We start from the raw sequence: 20,882 nt of genomic DNA, 5'->3' as shown, positions 1-20,882 counted from the left end.
TTAAAAAGTGAAAATGAAGTCATAAAGGACTTTCATCTATCAATAAGAGGCAATCAATAGGCAGCTTGAAAAAAGGGCCCAGTGTTGTAAGGCACTGCCTATATTCTCCAAAGTGTTGAGGATAAAATTGTTTTAACAGCCAGCAGGAGTCAGAGCCTCTATACCTCTGAAAATCTCTCTCTCTCTCTGCTTTACATTCTTATTGCTTTCTTTGAGGGGGAGGGAAGTTTGAAGGTCACAGAATCAAGCTATTTGCTTAACCAGAACCAGATGATTAATTACTTTTTGGGGGGTTTTGTTCCTCTGAAAATTTTATCCCAGAAAAGCAAGAGGACACACAAGGTGGTTGGAAGAAAATTATATTAAAATTACAGAAAGATTGTGCGTCACAGTTTGCTGGGAAGTATCTTTTCATTGTTTAGCATGAGAGAAAGAAATACTAACAACACAGGCTACACAGCTGGGATTTGTGCTGTGTAATAAGTTTCAAATTAAGGAGTTTTATAATAAACTTTTAAATATTGCACTCATGCTGAAAGTACGTATATTGGAAAGTTTCAGACTGAAAAATAATCAGCACAATTAACATTCAAACTAGATTAATTGTGATTTTAGCTTTAAAAATTCCCACTCCATTCTTCCATGCCTTCCCTTCCAAAAAAATTTGGAACTCATCACTGTAAATATCACCTCAAAAATCTTGCTTTGCTTTTCTTGTTATTTAAAGCAGAGATGTATGTATTCATTTGAGCAAAATAAGAATGAATTTAATTCTTTCTTAAATCAGAAACAGATCCAGATGAAGATTTCAAAATTATGGGAACAGTTTTTATTTAGATTTCTGTGCATTTAAGTGGTATGTTCTAGGGAAAAATGCTGATTATTGTCAAATGTTGAAGACTAGGTTGCAAAACCCATTGAAACCACTGGGAAAACTGCAAACAATTTTGATGTGCTTTGAATCCGGACGTTTCCGGAACAGTCCCTGGACATAACACTTGGGATGGGATGAAACATATCACATTTTACTTCTCCAAAGGTGCTGTTTATCACAGCAAACGGACAGATCTGAACACCAGCACAGTCTACTTCCTTCTTTAAACTTTTTTTGTCTCAGTTTCAGCACGGACTGATCACCTTCTCTGAGCTGATGGCCAAATACCATTTGGATGATTGCTGTGGACCTAAGGCTCTTCCCAAGAGGTGATATGGGTGTGGTAACTTGATTTAGGGGCAGAGAGGGGAGGGCTGGCAGTGTGGGCCCAAACCTTGTTATGCCATTTATCCTCAGGGCCGGAGAATGGTTTTGGAAAGATTAGCAGGTCAAAGGTTTAGCAGACAAGAGGCCTCTGTCAAGTCTTGACCAAAAATCTTTTTTTTCAGCAACATTTTACTGTTTTTAAGTGGGTTTATTCCAGAATACTATTATTGTATGCAGTTCCTCATCCCCCTCCTCTCTTCAAATCTAGTTTAGTACGTGAGTTGATCATAGTAGTAAATGGTTTGGCTAAACAATATGGCAATGGACAGAATTAAGGTCCTGGTTTGCAGAGAGATCAGGCTGTCTTCTGCAAGGCCTCTTCTTGGTCTATAAAATCTTTTGCTATCTTTCTTTTGGTCTGCCTTCTGTTGGCTTCCCCTTGCTCAGCACCAGGAGCTGGTGGAGCCCACTAATAACCCCATTCTACATCAGTGCCACTGAACGGATATGTTACAAGGTGAAGTTTGACCTACAGCTCAAGAAATTCTTTTTATAATGAGTGACATTACATGAAAAGGACAGTTATTTGCTCTCATTGGGATGAGATAAGAATTGCGCTTTCTGCAATTTTTCTGTCCAATATAGATTTGATTTACCACAATCCTCTGATGATTTTGGTGCTGATAAATAAATGCATTTATATGTTGTGCTCTTACATTCCTAGTACTAACTGAGGAAGCAGAACAATAACATACTCTTGTCAATACAAGTACTGCCCTGGGAATTGACTAATTAACATAAAACTCAGCCCCGCAGGGACATTTCCAGGTTCATTTTTTGCTGCTTCAGCAAACTATAGGGTTTGAGCTGTTAACTACTTTCAGATGCTCTTTGTCTCTGAAGAAAGAAATAAAGAACATCCATGTTGCTTTAGGCAAGTTAATGATTCTACAGAACACTTACCTTTTTACCATATGCTTCACGGTGGATTAAAATCCTGAAGGAGTTGAGGATTATATAGCATGTATAGTCCTTTGGCAGAAAAACACTTACTCTGAGCTAAAAGTGAATGGCTGAATGTGACATTTATATTCATTGTTTTTCCAGAACTGCGTACTGAGGATGTTTGGTTTTACTCAGAATAATTCTTCCAGTAATCCCAAAGCAGAGGTTTTGAAGGTGCTTTGATTTCTCGAGTTGTCTTAAGGTTATGACAAATAGTTCACAGTGGCTACTGGGAAAACTGGAGTAGTTTGCATGTTCACTTCTGCAAAGTTAGAAGGAAGCCTGGCCTGACCTGGCAAAGAGATGTGCTTACAGTTTTGAGGAACACGTAATACTTGGGTTTTGTGTGTGTCTGTGTGATTTACTTTTCACCCACATTCTTTTCCTTGTATGATAAAGAAAAAATTTCTACAGGAAAAATAGGAAAGAAAAGAGAAGGGAATTCAAATGAAATAAAAATTCAATCTCACAGGTAAAGAAAAACCTTTCTCTCCTCCTTGTAGTGTTTGCTGTTACTATTACTATTATTAGCCTGTTTTTAATTGCCCCATCTGCCCATTGCATTTGTTTACGAATGAACAAAATGACATTCTGCAATTCATAGAAATCATCTGTAGAAAGAAACAAAGGAATAATTTTCTATCACTGCTGAAAACTTTTCAATAGATCTTCACGTGCTGCAGCTAAAAGGACTTGAAAGTTACATTTTGAATGAGCACAGATACTTTCAAAATATTTTGTCAAAGCAGAAAGATATGTGCAAAATGTACATTTGAGAAAGCTGAAGTCACAGCACTTGCAGATACATGCAATATTCATAGTTTTGTTTTGTACATACATTTACTTGTTGGTGCATGAATACATGTATTGCGTGAGTGTGCTTCAGGCATGAGTATGAGAAGCCATGCGTGTATACATGACTGTTTGTGCCTATTAGCACAAATTATTAAGATTGCTCATACCTATCTGATCCTGGTGCATAGGCTTCATAAACCTTACCCATTTGAAATAAAATTTTACATGATATATGTCTGCCTGTATTTTTTTCCCCAGTGATTTCCACACACAGTAGTTCAATGTTTGCTAAAAAAGGAAGAAAAAATACCTCGTAAAACACATACTGTTATACTCATTATCAGGCACTGCGGTAAGGTTTCATTTGTGTTGCTTTGGCTCTCAGGCTTCAGAACAGGAAAGTGCTCATTCAAAATGTAACTTCCAAGTCCTTTTAGCTACAGTGCATAAAGACCTACTGAGAAGTTATCAGCAATGATATGAAATGAACTGGGAGAACTTAAGAGAAATCAGGAAGATGAGAGGAAGTGCAAACAAATACAAATCCAGTAAGTAGCCAAGACTATCTGCCAGGACAAGGTGACTGCTGAGAAAAGGAAGGAGAGATGAGTGACTGCAGGATGAGGAGTCAGAAGTAGGGAAAAGGAAATATTGCTACAGTATTATTTTGAAGAGGATGAGACAGCAGGTGTCAGTCTTAGGGTGGTCAGACAAAAAACAGCCATGGTACCCCTCTAGTACTTGGAGCAGTACCAAGTGTTTGTGAAAGTCACTTGAGAAGATTTTCAGTTCCTCTAATCTCCATCCATATTAGCATTAGCAATTTACTTCTGCCATTGTTAACTGGAACAACTGTCATGCCATTTTGCAGAGATCTGTGCAATGGATTTCAGTGTTTCCAGTATTGCTGATTCTGGGATTCAGCAAATTCAAAGATGCTAAAAATATGTCGATGAAGTGTTGGTATTCTTGTTTATTTGTATGCTCTCACAATCAGTAAAATGACTTTCAGTAATTTAGTCTGCCTTTACTCTCACAGAAAACATAAGGAAAACTAGGCATAGGCAGCTAGGTTTTATTTTGCTTTTCTATGGAGGTCTCATCCTGCACACACCAGTGATGGCCATCTATCATATATTTACAGTATGCTGAAATGGAGGGAACACCACATTTTTCCTTTATTGTCAGGAAGTGTCAGAAGTATTAATAGCATAAATTTTGCTAGCTAGCTAAAATTCTCACACTGCAATCTTGTGCATCAGCATTTTTTTTTTAACCACAGATGGTCATTTATGTAACACTGTTGGAAATTGTCACCATGTTCCACAGCAACAGGAAAATGGGATACATCTGCACTTTGTGGGGGAAAATACAAATGAACTAGATTCTATGCAAACATTTAAATTACAGGGAAGCAGGACTGCGATAAGCCCTGGTCTGCATGAGCAGGAAGAGAGTGTCAGCCTCACCCATACACTGAAAAAATGGTCACATTTATGGGCCACTCTATTGTACTAAGTGGAAGTTTGTTTATGCGGGACCTTCCTTCCCTCAGGACTTCCTGTGAGAGGAAATGTCGTCACCATTTAGTAGGAGTCAATTGTTATGCATTCAAAACTCAAACATAAAATAGTATCCCCGAATGCAACAAAGTGCAAAGGAATAAATACGATTTATCTATTCACATATTTGGAAACATTTACAACAGTTCTTGCACACTAAGACTTTCAGAGAACTGGGTAAAATCAAACAAGCCTTGAGTAGCTCAAATAATATTGTTTTATAGGTGCTCAAGATGCTACTCAGTATTTGATGAATCCCACGCCTTTTGTCATCGCTGCTAGTGCTCTATGGCTGATGTGGGAATATGTTTAAACAGAAGGCTGAAAATCAATCTGCAGCTGTAAAACCAGGGTCATGCTCTTATGGAAACACTTGGCTAAGTCTGATCCATGTTTTGGACTGAATGGCTCTGGATCTGAAGTGCTCTGGATAAGCAAGCACTTTTCTAACACCGTATGTGTGAGTTAAGTGTTCCCTGAGTTTTCTCTTTTTCTCATAGGAAGATACAAATAGTTCCATACTGAAATGCTTTCCTTTTGCCATTGTTATCGTGTTGCCAGTGCCCAACTTGTGGGTGGGGAATTCACTGAGCTTTTGGAGTAACACATTCAGAGAAGGGCTGAGGTTGGAAGAGACTTCTGCAGATCTCCTCATCCACCCACCTGATAGGGCAGGGTCAGCTAGTGCAGGTTGCTGAAGATGCCGACCAGCTGAGTTTTGACAATTTCCAAAGGGTTGGTGATGCCACATCTCCGGGCAACCTGTGCCAGTGTTTGGTTACTCTCGAAGTAAAAAAGATTTTTTCTTATATTTACATGGAATCTTCTGTATTTTAGTCTGTGTCCGTTGTCCATATCCTTTTGTCAAGCTCACAGTAACTGTGCTTTTCTGACATACAGAAAAAGTGCTGCTGGGCACCAAGAGAATAAAAGCACCATTTTAAGTTTTTGTTCTCCAATGATAAGAATTGGTTAGTAAACATTTATTTTTTCAGGTGAGTACCAGTCTCCAGTTCTGTATGAATGCTCTTTATCAGATTTAATTTTAAAAATTCCTACTGAGAGGATCACACTTTCATAGCCCCATTGCAGTACACTGTGGGACACCTGGAGACAAGGGAACATGGTGAACTGACCACGATCCACAGCAGTCTGCAGGGAACATTTGTGTCCAAAAGATGCAGCCCAACCCTGATTAATGTTTGCCCAGGAGGTGTCATGATAGTCTGTTTCCTTAAGATTCAACATCCATGAAGTCTTCTTCCCTATTGTATGATCTAAACTAAAATTAAGTTGCCTATCTCTCAGACGAATTTTCCTGAAAGTACATTATGACAACCACTGGAGCAAGAAGCTGTGATTTATCTTTCCTGTGGAACACATACAAATATATAAAATAAAGGACAATATATAGAATAAAGTACAGCACAAGATTACACACTGGTGTCAATCTGATTAAAGCTCTTATAGAGAGCACCATAGTCTAGAAGCTGATTTTATCCTGGCTAGAGACCTGGCCCAACACGTTTACACCAGTTCTTCCCTCCATCCTCTCTCTCCCCCATCCCCACGTTTTCTCAGCCATCGAGCAAGTAAAGGCCTCTTGTTTCGTACATGTAACCGTGCAGCCAGGCCGACCCGGCCCAGCTCCTGGTCCAGGCCACCAGCCCGTTGTATCACTTCTGAAAGAATGTTGCCTGTGAGGCAGAAATTCCCACCATGGGAATCGCTCCTCTGTGTCACACAACAAAGGCCACCGCATTGTTTCGGTGTTAAGCGGGTGTTAAAATGCGCATATGTTGCCGAGGCTATTGCATAGGAGGGTCCTTTTAGGAAGCAGTGGGTTTTCACTACCGCTGCCTGTCCTGAATCCCCTCATATTAGCACATTAGCACACATGCGGGCCTTCTTATCAGATTAGCTACAGTTGTCACAGATTAGTTCACCCTGCGAAGGAACCGCAAAGGTACCTTTGACCATTCATTCAATAGAGCCAGAAAGATTTTTTCTTGCTTCAGCTATCAGAGTGCAAAGCAAATTAAAGGGAAGATCTCTCTTTCTTTCTGACTCTCTCTCTTTCTTAATTTGGTAACAGGATAACTGAAGAATAGATGTTAGGATAGGCTAAACAGAAAGACACTAATGAATACCTAATATTCACCTAGAAGATAATTATTTTAAACTGCAAAAAACATTTATGTGTTTTCTTCCTTCACTGGTGACAGTACTCTGCTGTTGAGATATAACCTCTCTGAAACCAGTAAGTTCTTTTATTTTTCTCTCTCTCTTTTTTTTTTCTCCTGTCTGTTTATTAAAGTTAACTTACACCGTGATTCAGTGATCATTGTTCTGCAGATTGGGGGCTGGGGATAGGAAACTACTTACTAATAGCTGTTTACATCATTAAACCCATCTTGCTCCTTAAAAGTTTGTGATATCTGGCAAAGTAAGCAATGACCCAGAATTGGGCATAGCTTGTAGCCTACATAGGAATCAAGACTGAGTCTTGAAAGGACATGACACCTTGGAAGTGTGGTCACAACCAAGATTCTGGCAGTCATCTCCAAATGAAATTGGTGGTAAAAGACAACTGTATAGCTGCAAAAACATACAGCTGAAATAGCAGGTTGATATTCACACCTTAGACTCTAAAAAATGGAAGGAAGCTGTGGTGAGAGGGGAATGCAGCAATTCCTTACACTGCAGTCTCTCCAGCACAGGTGTTGTACATTGTTGCTGCCAGTACAGTATTACTGTGCTCAAGTCGAGCTTGTCCCTGAGACAGAGAAGATTTAGGTGACAGTATTGGTCTTTTCAATGTCCTCTGTGGATTAACTGTGCTGCCTGAGTATGGGAGAGACAGAGTGGGCAATGCCAAGATGAAAGTGGTACTCCAGGGTTGATGTTCCCTTTGTTATACCGGTGGTGTATAAAATTAGACTTGCAGACTATTTCATTTAGGAAATGAGGAAGAAACTGAGGGCTGAACTGCGATTTTTCTCATCTTTTACTTTTCAATTCAAGCAATTGCACCCTGCTTTTGCCCTAAGTTTTTGCATCTCATTACTCAGTGAAAACAGTCTTAATACTATAAGGTTACCAAAAGAGTTCATTGTGACATCTGTTTCTCCTTTTGTCAGATAGGATGGTAAAACCTTACAGTATTAATTTCCTGTGTTGTTTTTGTGATTAAAAGCATCCAATGATATTTTTATATTCCTGCATATACCCAGTTCAGTGAGGTCATTTTAAGATTCCGTATTTTGTGATACATATATGTATCTATACATGTGGTGCTAACTGACCTATTCCAGTTTTGAACATATCATCTGAAAGGGCATGATATGAAAAATGATGGTGAGAGTAGAACTCCAGTTCCTGAATTGATTATTTCCCTATTAATCTAGAAATAATTTTCTGTTTCTGTGAAAAATTGTTATTTTTATTCCTCCACTGACATTATTCAACTGCACACTGTGTGAGTCTATGTAGCTTATGCAACAACTTCAGTAATTAGTCTAAATTTAGAAAAGCCATTTTGTTGATTCTTCTTTCTTTATCCCAAAACAGGAAAATACCTGCAGGGATGAAGACCTAAGTGCATGACAATTACACATTTTTTCTTCCTTTTAAAAAAAATTTCTTTTTAAAATAAGCATGTAGGGGTCTAGTTCAGAATACAAATCTTCTGTTTCTATGGATTATTTCTCTTGTGTTGTCTCAAGTGTCACCTGTCTTGCCAGTGTGAGTGGAGTCCCAGTTCAAGAGACTCTGCTGAGTGTGAAAGTACTGAGCTTTACAGTCACTTTTCATTTGATGAGGTTAGGCAAGTGCTGTCTTGCAGCAATGTATTTTGGTGTTGAGGACGTAAGAGCATCAAGCAGTAATCTTCAATGCTGCAAAGTAAAATTTAACCTTAGTCTGCTAAATGTTTGGTTTTGAGTCTAAATAACAAAACAATCTATCTTGCTCGTCTTAGACAAAAGAAATGAATTCAGACCCATGGCGTTTTATGCCAACTAAGCGCATCTCCTCTCTCTTATGATATTATGGCTTTCTCTGTCCACGTTGCTGACAGAGAAGTTAATGCAGGGTCATGGTGAGGAGGCAACATCATTGGGGATGAGGATGGAGAGCTGCTGCCTGCTGTGATCCATGCATGGTGGGAGAGCAGGGCTAGGCAGTATGCTTCTGGCAGGAGCCAACCATCACTGTTTCTGTACGTTGGCCCTGACACCTACTTTGTATTTGTCACATCAAGCAGTCTGGGAGAGAAACAACTTCTTCATGACGCACGTAGTTTTGACCCCTCTTCAGTTCCATGATGCAGAGGAAAAATCTTGGCTCTGGTTGTTCTATGAGTTAGTTAAAAGCAACACATCATTTTCTCTGAAATGTCTAGGAACTTCTAAAAACCTATTTCCATCAAAATATCAACAACATGTTTTTTAATATTTTGAGTTGCCTGCACTTCTTTGGACAAGCATCTCTTCTCCTTAATTTAACTTACTGTATTAAAATCAAGCTTGGTCAAACATGACTAGTAAATAAATTGTTTTAAATACAGAAGAGCTGCTTCACTTCAAACAAGCCTATCCCGTGCTGACGAACTCCTGTAGACTCTATGGCAGATGACCTGGTTCATGGAGCCTTGTTCTGATTTATAATATAGCTTTATTGTGAGAATAGTGGCTACGCAAGTCCTGACGCTTGGTTTTGCAGATTTGCATTCCAATACTCGGAGGACTCAGTACGGGTGCGCAGGGCTGGTATGCTGGCTTTTGGAGCACAATGGGAATTATGGATGTGTGTATCTGGGCCAACAATTATTTCCATGTGTTTGCTAAATGAGTGCAGGAGAGGGAAGGCTTTCCACTTGTTTAGTCTCTATCACTGTATTTGGTACAGTATTGAATTTTAATATGAACCTCTCCACCACCACTACCTCAACCCAGCCCTGTTAGATATTTGCTTGGCTTTCATTACAACTTCAGTGCATGAATAGCTGTAAGTTCACAAGGCTGAAGGGCATCTTTGCTGAAGCTGGAATCTCTGGTAAATAATTTGCAGCAGTTTTTGGAAGTGTTCAACATAACTAATCATCTACTGAATGAGTATTTAAACAATAGAATTAGTCAAACTACTCCTACTATTCCTTTTTGCTAGAAGAAGTAAGTAAATAGTGAATGTTTTTTTTTTCAAACACTACATATTGTTGGCCACTTGCACTCCCTATCATATGTGTCTAGGTTCACAGGGCTAATGAATATTGCACTAGTGTATAGTGCCCTGAGAAGTTATCAAAAGTAACAGCTCTATGGGCTTAGTTAGGCTTTTCATTCTGTCAGAAGAGTCTGAACTACAGAAATACAGTATCAGAACAACAGCTGGCTTAGTCACATAATGCTCTGCTATATAGTCTGGAGTTCTTGTTTTCATTTCACTTTCCTTTGTTTTAGAGACAAAAATGGAAGCCCTTGGGGGAAAAGTCTTCCAAGTTTATTGCTTGACCAGAGTTAGCTGACTCCGACATCAGTGCCCTTTATTAACTAGAGTTTTAACTTTTTTTTTTTTTTTCCCCCTCTGGATGTAACATTGACACTGGTACTTCTGTTCAGCCATAGAACCAGTACCAAACCAACAGGCTTTCTCACGCTGCTTTTTCCAGTGTGTTTTAGTGTCATCCACTGTGAAGGTAGGGTTAATAGATAAATCATTCTGTACAGTCACAAACATCCTAGGCTCTGCCCTTCAGCTGACCAGTTAGGTATCACTCTGTACTGTGTAGCTGCTATTTTAAGGAATAGCTTGAGATCATCAAACTAATCTTCACAGGGAAGCAACAAGGTTTTGCCATTGCCAGGTCTACTATTATCTAAAATCTGTCGTCTTTATCAGGGACTGATGCAGCTACAGTATGGATAGGAAAGGGAAGGAGCAGTATGTCCTGCTCCTGCCACACTGGACTGTGCTAGCTGAGGGAAACTGATCCAGCTGTCTCAGACAACTAACTTCAGTACAGTGTTCTTGGAGAAAAGAAACAGTGGTCACCCAGTAAAGCTGTAGTGAAGATACTCCCTGCACATATAGAATAACTTCCTAAAAAGTGTTCAATGCTTTCTCATTAATAGTACTGCCCTCACAATAGCCTCTATTACACTTGCTATAAGAGCCAATTCTGTTGCTTTAGTTCTTTTCTGGAAGACCACATAAAACTGAAGAAGAACAAAGTAAGGAATAGCACTAGAAATTGTATACAAGGTGTCTGTAGTACTGTATGCTGGTGATGGATGACTGTCTTTGAGTTTTCATGTCCCCATGCAGCTTAGCAGAGTGTGATATCCAGTCTTTCTGTTGTGTTTTATGCTGAACTATACTAACAGAAGTTTGTGTTCCTGAAGCAGCAAGTGAAATATTTTGTCTATAAGGTCACTTTTGTTATCACATATGGTGTTGCAAGGAAATTTCCAACTTAGTTTCAAAATAGCTTTGGCAGAACATAATATTAAAACAAAGTAAGCCTGTTCCTCCTACTTTTCCTAGTTTCTGTCAACACCTGATCAAAGGGTCGGCAACCCAAACCCATATGAAGTTGGCTGACTAGTTTTTCTGTTTCTCTAGGGACAAAAGTAGACTTCATCACTAAGATAATGGCTCTTCATTTCTACAACGAAACCCTCATCTTAAGTGTATTTCATAAGCTAGATTTTTGCTTTCAGTACTTCGGCTAGGCACGCAGCATATATGTCAGTTTAAACAAACACTGCTCTCAACATGTCTAGCCTGTTCTTTTGACATTCTTTCTTGAACAGGATTTTATTTGCCAGCTAGCTGTCTAAAGGTGGGGGAAAATGTAAATCTTTATTTGTTCAAGATGCATTGTGGTAGGTAGAGTGCAGCTCACCTTTGTAATAACCGGGTTTTATTTTACTCATACTATATCATACATGTTTTGCTATAAGTTTGTTAGAGGTTTTTTATGTGCGTCTGAGCCTGTGTCAAAAATAGAAATACAGACATAAATTGTGTTCTGTGTCTTATTACTTGTCTTTGAAGTATCACTACAGATTGAAGTTTCAGCAATGTTCAGGAACAGGTATATTCAGGACAGGTATCCATTATTCCACCAGTGGGTACGGCCACCAACAATTGGCAAATAAGACCTCATGCAAGGTCATGTGCTTCTTCTGGCCCATCAGACAGCCATGTTCAGATACAAATACTGGATCCACAAGCCTTGTAGGAATATCCCTGGGTCTGACCAGGCAAAGAAATGGCTTTCATTGACCTTTCAAAGACTTTTTGAAGATCTGCTTTTTTTTCCTCCCTAGACACGTTGCTGTTAGAAGTATTCTTAGTAGAGAGCTGTTCTCTGATTTTATCTTTTTTTTTTTATATATATTTTTAACTCCTCTGATATACATAAGAAATGATCTCTGATACAAACCAACTGATTAGTTTTGCTCTTATACCTTCAATAGCAGAGCAGTTTCACCAAGTATATGAGATTCAAAACATTTCATAGAGCATCTACTTTTCATTCAGAACAGTCCCACCACTTCACTAGAGAGTTATGAATATAAAGCCCAGTTTTCAGAGGAACTGGATCAGAGTGATCAAGGGAAGCCGTGAATTTTCTGATTTAGCATTTTACTTATACTGTAGGAGAGCTCCACTTTCTTGTTCTCGGTCAGTTCTAGAGAAAACAAAACAAAAACAAACCTTAATGAACAATTTGAAGTGCAGAAGTTGAATGCTGTATAAAACTGAACAGAAACTGGCTGGGACAGTGGAGGAGGAGGTTAGGAAGAGAAAGAATAGAAGATGCCAGGGAAGATAATAAGTAGTGGAAGGCTAAGTCATAAAGCTTCTTCCTTTAAAAGAAGAAAAAAAGCAAAAAAGAAAGGATTGTATTGGAGAAGGTTGCTATGGTGAGAGTAATCTTACAACCTAATGTATGAGTGCTCTTAAAAGACTGGATGTTCCAGTTCAGTGAAGCAAGATGGCCCCCTGCAGTATTGTTAGCCCCCTCACAAAGAAATTTTGCTTCTAATCTAGGAACATCACTGTACACTACACGAACAGATCTGTTAAGGTTAACATTAGTTTCACTCAAAACATAAGATAAATGTTCTTTTACTTTAAAACATCAGTCAAAAAGAAAAGTCTTCAGTTACTGACTTTGCCCCCGTGCTTCTGATTGTCTCTTGAATGGGTTTGATGTGAGACTGAAACAGAACTGCTTTAAACCTCCGAACCCTCAGGAAAAAACACTCTCTCAAACTTGGTTGGTAGAAGTTGCAAAAGGGTAATAGTAAAGGCTGAAAAGCAAGTCTTGCCACAGTTGTGAAGCCAGTAGAGAAGTAAAACTTCCTCACAAGTGAGAAGGGAGAACTCAGGGAAAAAGCACTGTGCTCTACGTGCATTTTGAATAGGAACTTTGAAGTGTATTGTGTGCCTGAAAAGCTTCTCATTTCTCCGATCCTATTAAGTTTCCCTTACAGTAGTGAGAGTAGGATAGCATATTTCCTTGGGGAAAGAAAGAAAAAAGAATTGATAATATATCAGTGTTTTGGCAATGTTTGGGACTTTCAGGCTATCAAATTGTCTTCACTGCCATAACAAAATGCTATAAAGTATGTGCTTTGTAACAGCACAGCTGCATGCATTTAGAACATTTAGATATATGCTAGTCCATTGCATATATATATGTAATCAATAAACATCTGTAACCCGTGCCTGATAGTATGCAGTGAAGTGCAGAATTTATTGATTATTTTGCAGATGTGCACTCAACCTTCCTTTGAAATACACAAGGCTGCGGACTGACAGTTTCAACTTCAGGCATACGTCTAGGTCTCACATTGCAAAAGCTAGGAAAAGGAGAGGAGGACCAGATAAAAAGGGATTTGAATATTACCTTAACAATTAAATGCAATAGTTCATAAAGTTAATGAAGTCAAATAAATGCCTTTCCTAGTCCCATTTCCTCTCCTCCCACCCCTCAGTTTGTATACCTCTATGATTCCTATCACTGTCATTTGCAAGAAGTAACACTACGCTACTATGTAACTCAGTGCTTGGTGGAGAGAGATGCCAGCTGACCAGAAGAAAAAGCATTAGAAAAGAAGGCCATCACGTAACATTTCACATTCACACTTCAGCTTGTTCCCATCATATTTCCAATGTAACTCAGAAGAAATAATAAAAAATGCACCTGGGAAATTTGAATGAGTGTGAACTTTAATAAAAAATTAATTAATTTCCCTGTACCTTCCAATGTTGAACTTAACGTGTCGCTCACAGAAACCCACCCAAGCCCTAAAGAATCAGCGTTGTGAGGTCTGTGTGGCCTTCTACAGACTGCTTTGGTGTGGGAGCTTGGATTGTTTTTGACCCTGTGACACTGAATGGCCAAGAGCTTCCATGCAAACACAATGGTGCTGTTAGTGCCCGTTACTAAAAGCCTTCTTGTTTCTTTCAACTGCTCACAGACCTCCTAAACAATGAAAGAAATCCATACATCATTAATAAGGAGATTTAATTTAAATTCTGCTCCAAGAGAATTCTCATATGTCCTCCTAGTTTTTTAAAAGTGAAAATTGCTGAAGTCTGATGTAAGGCAGAACCTTAATGCAGAGAAGTGTTGGGTCTTATTTAGGAATGCCCGGAAACTAGTGGGAATTGCAGTCATGAAGCAAACTGGAAAGCAATACTGGCATGCCAGTGAGCAGCTCCTCTGAAAGCCTGCTGAGTTTGGGATAAGTCAGCTGGGGGAAAAAGTCTGTGAGCCTTCCCATGTAATGACCTCTTTTGGCTTGGGGAATTGTATGATGTACATTTCTAATGATGGTAACTTGATCCTTATTGAGCATATATGCATTCAGACTTTCTAACAGCCATTTGTCACTCATTTTCACTAGAAAGGATAATTCTAAACTCCAATGGGAAGTTGGTGTCAAAGAGAATGGAACAGGATAGCTTGTATTCACCTCTGTAATGAAAGATTGTGAATCTACGCATCGGTAATTTAATTCTAATCGTGAGTGCTCGACACAGGCAAAAGAAGGTTATTTCTCACGTGAAAGGAACATGAATTAATTTTGCCTCAGTTCTCTCTTTACTGTCCTCAGTAGAATTAATTATATAAGAAATGAATGTAGTTGAGGAATTTCAAAAGGTTTATTCTGCTGTCAGTTTGAATTTGAAACAATTTTCTTGATTTGATATTTTTGAGGAAAATAAGTGACAGAATAGAGAAACCTCTAAGGTGGAATATATTGTGTGATTGGCTAAAATCAGTCCATCTGCCAGGGTAAGGCCAGAAACAACTAACGCTGACTTCAGTGTAGACATATGTAACATCTTTAAGTGTTTAAAACAGATTCTATCATATACATAATCCAGAATGAGCCAGCATATCAATGATGAGGTGGGGAATAGCTATTGTATCACACTCATTCTTCACAGGATCCAATAACTATGCTCAATTACTTATTGTGTTTCAGAAATATAGCAGATATCTATGTTTCTATGGATCTAATCAGTTATGAATCTATACTTGCCATCCCACACATGCACTCAGAGACACATATAAATGTACTCTGTGAGACAAAAAACAATACTGGAAAAAAATTCTTCTTGTGCTGTTAAATCTTTGACTCTATAGTTATTGCACAGTTATACTAGGCTAACTCCGAGCAGAGTTTGTGTTTTAGATAGTAATTTTGTTATTATACTACTATACTAGAATATAAATGCAATTATCATTCTAATGTATTCCTTGTATAGCTCATACATCACTCCTTTTAAGTTAGATGATGCAAATGGACTCATAAAAAAGTTTTTCTATATTTGAGCATATAAAATATATTTCTCCAAGTTTTCTATCTGTTTTCATAATGGCTTCCAATGGAGGTAACTGCAAAAAAATGTGCCAGTGAACCGTCCAAAGCACATTCAGTGCTTCTTTTATCCAGGTCCCCTCCTCTCTACAAACCTGAGCAGGGTCTTACCGAAGACGTTGCATTCAGACTGGGGATCTTAAATTCTTTTTCAAATTCTCCCAATATAATTTGAGGAAGACACAACATCAGGCCTGTTAGAAACCTATCCATTTTGAGTGGACTTTGGACCTTGAGTATGCCAGGTTCTTACCATATACTGAGCAAATACATGATCACTTCACAGAGAAGTGAAATATCATCATGGAACAGCAAACTAATAGGAAACAGTAAAAGGTATACATGCTTCTGAGCACAAAAATTTCTCTGGGCTTCTGCAGAGGAGAACCTAGGTGTCCTGGTGGACATCAGGTTGGCCATGAGCCAGCAGTGTGCGCTTGTGGCCAAGATGGCCAATGGCATTCTGGGGTGCATTCAGAAGAGTGTGGCCACATTGAGAGAGGTGATCCTTCCCCTTTGCTCTGCCCTCGTGAGGCCACATCTGGAGTACTATGTCCAGTTCTGGGCTCCTCAGTTCAAGGAAGACAAGAATCTTCTAGAGATAGTCCAGTGGAGGGCCAATAAGATGATGAGGGGCTGGAACATCTCCCTTCTGAGGACAGGCTGAGAGACACGAGGCTGTTCAGCTTGGAGAAGATTGAAAGGGGATCTTATCAATACTTATACATGTTTAAAGGGTGGGAGTCAAGTGGACAGGGCCAGGCTCTTTTTGGTGGTGCTCAGCAACAGGGCAAGGGGCAATGGGCACAAATTGGAACACAGGAAGTTCCATACAAACATGAGAAAAAACTTTACTGTGAGAGTGAGAGAGCACTGGAACAAGCTGCTCAGAGAGGTTGTGGTGTCCCCTTCTCTGGAGATATTCAAAATGCACCTGGACACTTTCCCGTGTAACCTACTGTAGGGAACCTGCCTTAGCAGTGGGGTTGGCCTAGATGATCTCTAGAGGTCCAACCCCTATGAGTCTGTGATTCTTTGACTTTGGGTATGTTTGCATTAGTATCTCAGTGTGACTCAGGACTGTGATTTTTAAAGTGAATCTCCTGCTTGTCCCCAACTATCACGTATTGGTTCATATCAGGCATGGAATACAATGAATTTTTTCAGGAAGTCGTTAAGCAGTAAGATGCAAACGTAGTAAACTCCAAACCACCAGCTAGCAAATCAATTCACACTTGAATATTCCTTTCAATGTGTAAATAGATTCATGTTGAGCATGTACAAATCCTTGCTATGTTTGTTTTCACAAATATTTGAGCAACTGAGCCTCATTAACTAGAACACTACCAGCGCCTGGATCACAAAGTCCCTTGAATGAATATGCATGAAATCACCATTAGTTTTGCATTTAGAGTAATTATTCTGCATGCATATTTAACCAGGAGATAGACAGCAAAGAAATCACTGCACTCATTCCCTTGATCTCAAGAGAGAAAAGTATTTCGGGTCTGCTTCTCTACTGTTTTGCATTTTGTACATTTCTGCAAAGTAAGTGTGAAATGTTAGCCATTCTGTTTTGAAAACATTTCACAATGATGAATAATGCTGTTTCAGTAAGTAGTAATCAGTAAGTTGTCTGTATCTAATTCTTTCTTATGCCTAGAATGTAAACTTTTGAGGACAAGGATGTCCCATACTGGTACTATGCTGAGCAGAGTAGGATCTTGCTCAATGTCTGGAACTCCTGTGCACAGTCACATTATCACACTGAAGTTACACAGTGTTTAAGATGCTAGAGTCATCTCATATTTAGAATAATGTAAAATCTAGACACTATATGTAATCAAGCTATACGTTAACATAAAGTTTGATAGAGTACTAGTCACTACCTAGAAGTAGCAACCAGAGATATTAATTTTATTAGCAGAAAGAAAGGCAAAACTTACTAAGACAATAGTTAGGAATTATTACCTCTGCTCTTGTAAATACATGTAAGGGACAACATTATGTTCTTGTCATTCCATGACCAAAAATGGAGATTCTAGTATGGGAAACATTATTTTCTGTTCCCTCCCTTCCTCCTCTCCTCCTCCACCCCCACTCTTTTGTTCTTTGCCATTCAGTGTTTTGGTTCAAGTTAATTAAAGATTCCTGTTGCAGCCTCCTGGAGTGAAATTCTGGCACTATGCCCAGTGCAGCCATAGTCATCTGTAAGCAGCCCCTCCAGTGAGCTCCATAATGTCTCTAAGAAACTATACAAAGAGGAAGAAAGAAACTGAATCCAGATGGAATGGGAAATCAGATATTTCTTCCATTTGTGCTGAAATCTGAAGGGTGCCCCATAGGTTGAAAGAGAAGGCAATTCACATACACTGCAGTCCCAGGGAAAAGCATGTTTTCTCCCCCACCCCTCTGCCTTTCATTGAAGATGAATCTGTGAGAAAGCTTACAGTGAGTCCACAGTCTCAGTAATGCAAAACATGTTTTCCCAATTCTGCATTACTCTGCTAGCTATAGAAAGGTGTAGGATAGACCTGTCAGGGGAACACACACACACACACACACACACACACACACACACACACACACACACACACACACACACACACACACACACACACAGAAAAAACAAAAACAAAAAAAAAACAACAACAACAACAACAAAGGAATCAAAAGAGCAACCCAGGCAGACAAAGACTCTTCCTAATGACAGGGTTACAAGAGATAGAATGTGATATCCAAACCAACATTTTGACACACAATTCATAAAGAAAAGAGGACTTAAGGCATTTTAAATGCCCAAAGGGAGAGTAAACATGTCTAACACACTAAGATATAACCACATCCTGAACTGCTTGTTGTTAAAAGGCACATAAGAAAGATTACAAAAAATGTACACTGTGCAGTCATTTCTTAGATCTCACATGCATAAAGATATTGAGGAATATCCCTGGAGAAGCACAGATGTGGTGTATTTTCTGCTTGTTAGTCTGTCAGCTTCAGTGCCCAGTTCTTAAAACACAGCACCACACTTGGTTGGTAATTTCTGAAGAATTCTCCTCTGAGTTAATGACAGTATCACTAGAAATCAAAACTGTGGTTATTTGCAGGTATATTTTCTGTAAAAATTATTGTTTGTTTCATGGTAGGTGCTGTGCTCACTAGGAATGTTCTGGAATTTGGTGGAGGAAAAGAATAAATCATGGGACTATCTGCAGTATAGTTTGGTCTCTGTATGCATTTTGTTTTACTGTTGGTACCATGTGAATTTGCTGCTCTCGGACGGCCTGCTCGGTTTTTCACAGGTTTGGTTGCTTGGGGTGGTAGGTGTTACATGAATATTCAACTTTGGCCAGGGCAGTTACAGAAGGGAAGTCTTAAACAGTTGTTTGCAGTGGTAAAGGGCTAACATTTAAGATATCAGAGCAGAGTGAGGTCTTGGCAGAGAGAGTAACTTGTCGTAGTGCAGGAGATGACCATCTGAGATATTAACTTTGGGCAGAGGTTAGGGTTCAAGGTGGCAGAGTGTTAACTGATGAGTTAGAGCAATCCTTCAGGTGAATGGAACTCCATAATTGCAGTGCGGATTTCCCCACACAACAGGTTGACTGGAATTCCTCAGTTTTCCCTATGACTAATTGGATGTTTTGTTTCCACTTCTTTTAAAACAACAAAAATGATCCAAAAAGCTGTTCAGGTGAAAGGAGTAATAGATGTATGCTGATATAGGTTATGTATGTTTCTTGCCCTTTCAAACCTTTGAAGCCAGGCTGGGGTCAAATTACTCAAACTCTGTTGACAAACATGTGGTCTTCAAAAAACTATCCCAGTGTGAGCGGTGATGCTAATTTAAAATAACAGAGGGAGAGGGAAAAAAAAAAAGAGAGAGAGAAAAAATGAGAGAGAAAACCAGCACCAGACTACATGAAACCCAACCCAACTGCCACCTTCCCTGCAAGCCTTCTTTTGTGAGCCTGCCTTCCCTGCAGCGCGAATCAGCCATGGTTGGGGTTAAATGGGTAGCTTTTGTCTCCTCACAATGGCCGGGAGTGACAGGTTGAGCTAAATGATTTACTGGTGGAGATGATTTGAAGGACAGAGCCGAGCAGCCTTGGGAACACCCGCACAAGAAAAGGACAGTAGCATAGCAGACTCTCCTCCCCCTCCCCTTGTCACGGTTTTGACTGAAAGATCACAGAGTGGGACTCTGGCAGACACAAGGACCATTGAGAAGCTACTTTTATTATTTATCCACGGCAGCCTTGCTTTGCTGAGAACAGACCTGAGGTTAATTAATCTTTACTTTTTGTTATTGTTGTTGTTTTTAAACTTTGTTGTTTTTCTTATTGGGGATGCACGCCTGTAAGTTGGCAGGGTCACATGCCACGGGCAAAGGGAAAGTCTCTGTGTGAGACTTCAGAACATGAAAGCTCAACAAACCTATCCCTAGCCAAAACAAAGCTTTCCATAGAGAAAGGCAATGCAGCAGGCGCTGTGGCAAAGGCAGCTGCTCAGAACGGAGCTCTCCCAGATGTTGTCAATTGGAATGTGCTAGAAACAGCACTGCCCCCCGCCCTGTAACACTGCCCCAGCAGCAGTACCAAGAGGGAATATGGCTCCCAGATTGTTTCCTGATGGCTGTTTGATCTGGCTGTGTGGGCGGGAAGGAACCAGCTTGTCGGGCCAATGCAGAGTGTGCCGGAATGCTGGTGTGCTGTGCATTGCCCCTCTCCTCCTGAGCAGGCCAGGCACGTGGGGACAAAATGGTAGGTAGGCCACAGGCCCTTGGACTTGGGGAAAGCAGAGATTAGGGTGGTTGGAAAAACTAGCCCAAAGCCCCTAAAAAGGGGGGAAAGGGCATGGCACAGAGCAGCTGGGAAGAACCTGTGGACCATCATGCCTGCCCTTGGCTATGGGCGGGGTATAGCCTGGCATATGAAGGGGAGCACAAATTGGCAGCCCTTAGGGCTCTCAGTAAAATGAATCATTATGCTTTCTTCAGAAGGTGCATCTCCACACATCGGTGAGGAAAAGAGATGGGCGTCTTTGGGCAGTTGCTGTGAATTAGTCTGGGAAAAAAAAAAAAAAAGGTCATAAATGACATTGGGTTTATGAGTGGGGTTTATGGATAAATCAGAACTCTTAATAAAATCTGTTCTGCTCAGAAGAGGCAAGGCTCTCTTTCTAAGCCATACTTTGCTTGGTCTATGATTTGCAAGCTACTGCTCAAGCATAGTGGAATAATATGTACTGTCAAAGGTTATAACGTGCCACTGTCATTATTTGGTTCTGAGAAACAGATTGCAGCCCTACTGTAAAAACCGCAATTTTTCTAGTGCCTAGTGATTCACCCAAAACACTGTGAATCACACTGCAAAACGTTTAGCAAAGCTTTATTCTAATATAGTTAGCTAA

General features: G+C 39.7%; 1 protein-coding gene across 6 annotated transcripts in view; it reads right to left on the bottom strand.

Moving 5' to 3' along the window:
- The window catches only part of MTA3 (metastasis associated 1 family member 3), a 696,451-nt gene that overhangs the window by 26,488 nt on the left and 649,081 nt on the right, over positions 1–20,882 (bottom strand). The window contains exon 32 of one of the 6 annotated variants that reach the window (XR_002436309.1): positions 3,960–12,259. The exons of 4 other annotated variants lie outside the window; for them this stretch is intronic. The gene's annotated coding sequence lies outside the window, so the exon portion shown is untranslated. Of the gene's footprint in view, positions 1–3,959; positions 12,260–19,688; positions 20,537–20,882 lie in introns of those variants that run through there. One more of the 6 variants, XR_002436310.1, reaches the window with a different exon arrangement.

This window comes from Numida meleagris, chromosome 3 (genome assembly GCF_002078875.1).
Source record: "Numida meleagris isolate 19003 breed g44 Domestic line chromosome 3, NumMel1.0, whole genome shotgun sequence".
In the NCBI taxonomy this organism is placed as follows: Eukaryota; Metazoa; Chordata; class Aves; order Galliformes; family Numididae; genus Numida; species Numida meleagris.
This window is presented reverse-complemented; position numbering and strand designations above follow the sequence as displayed.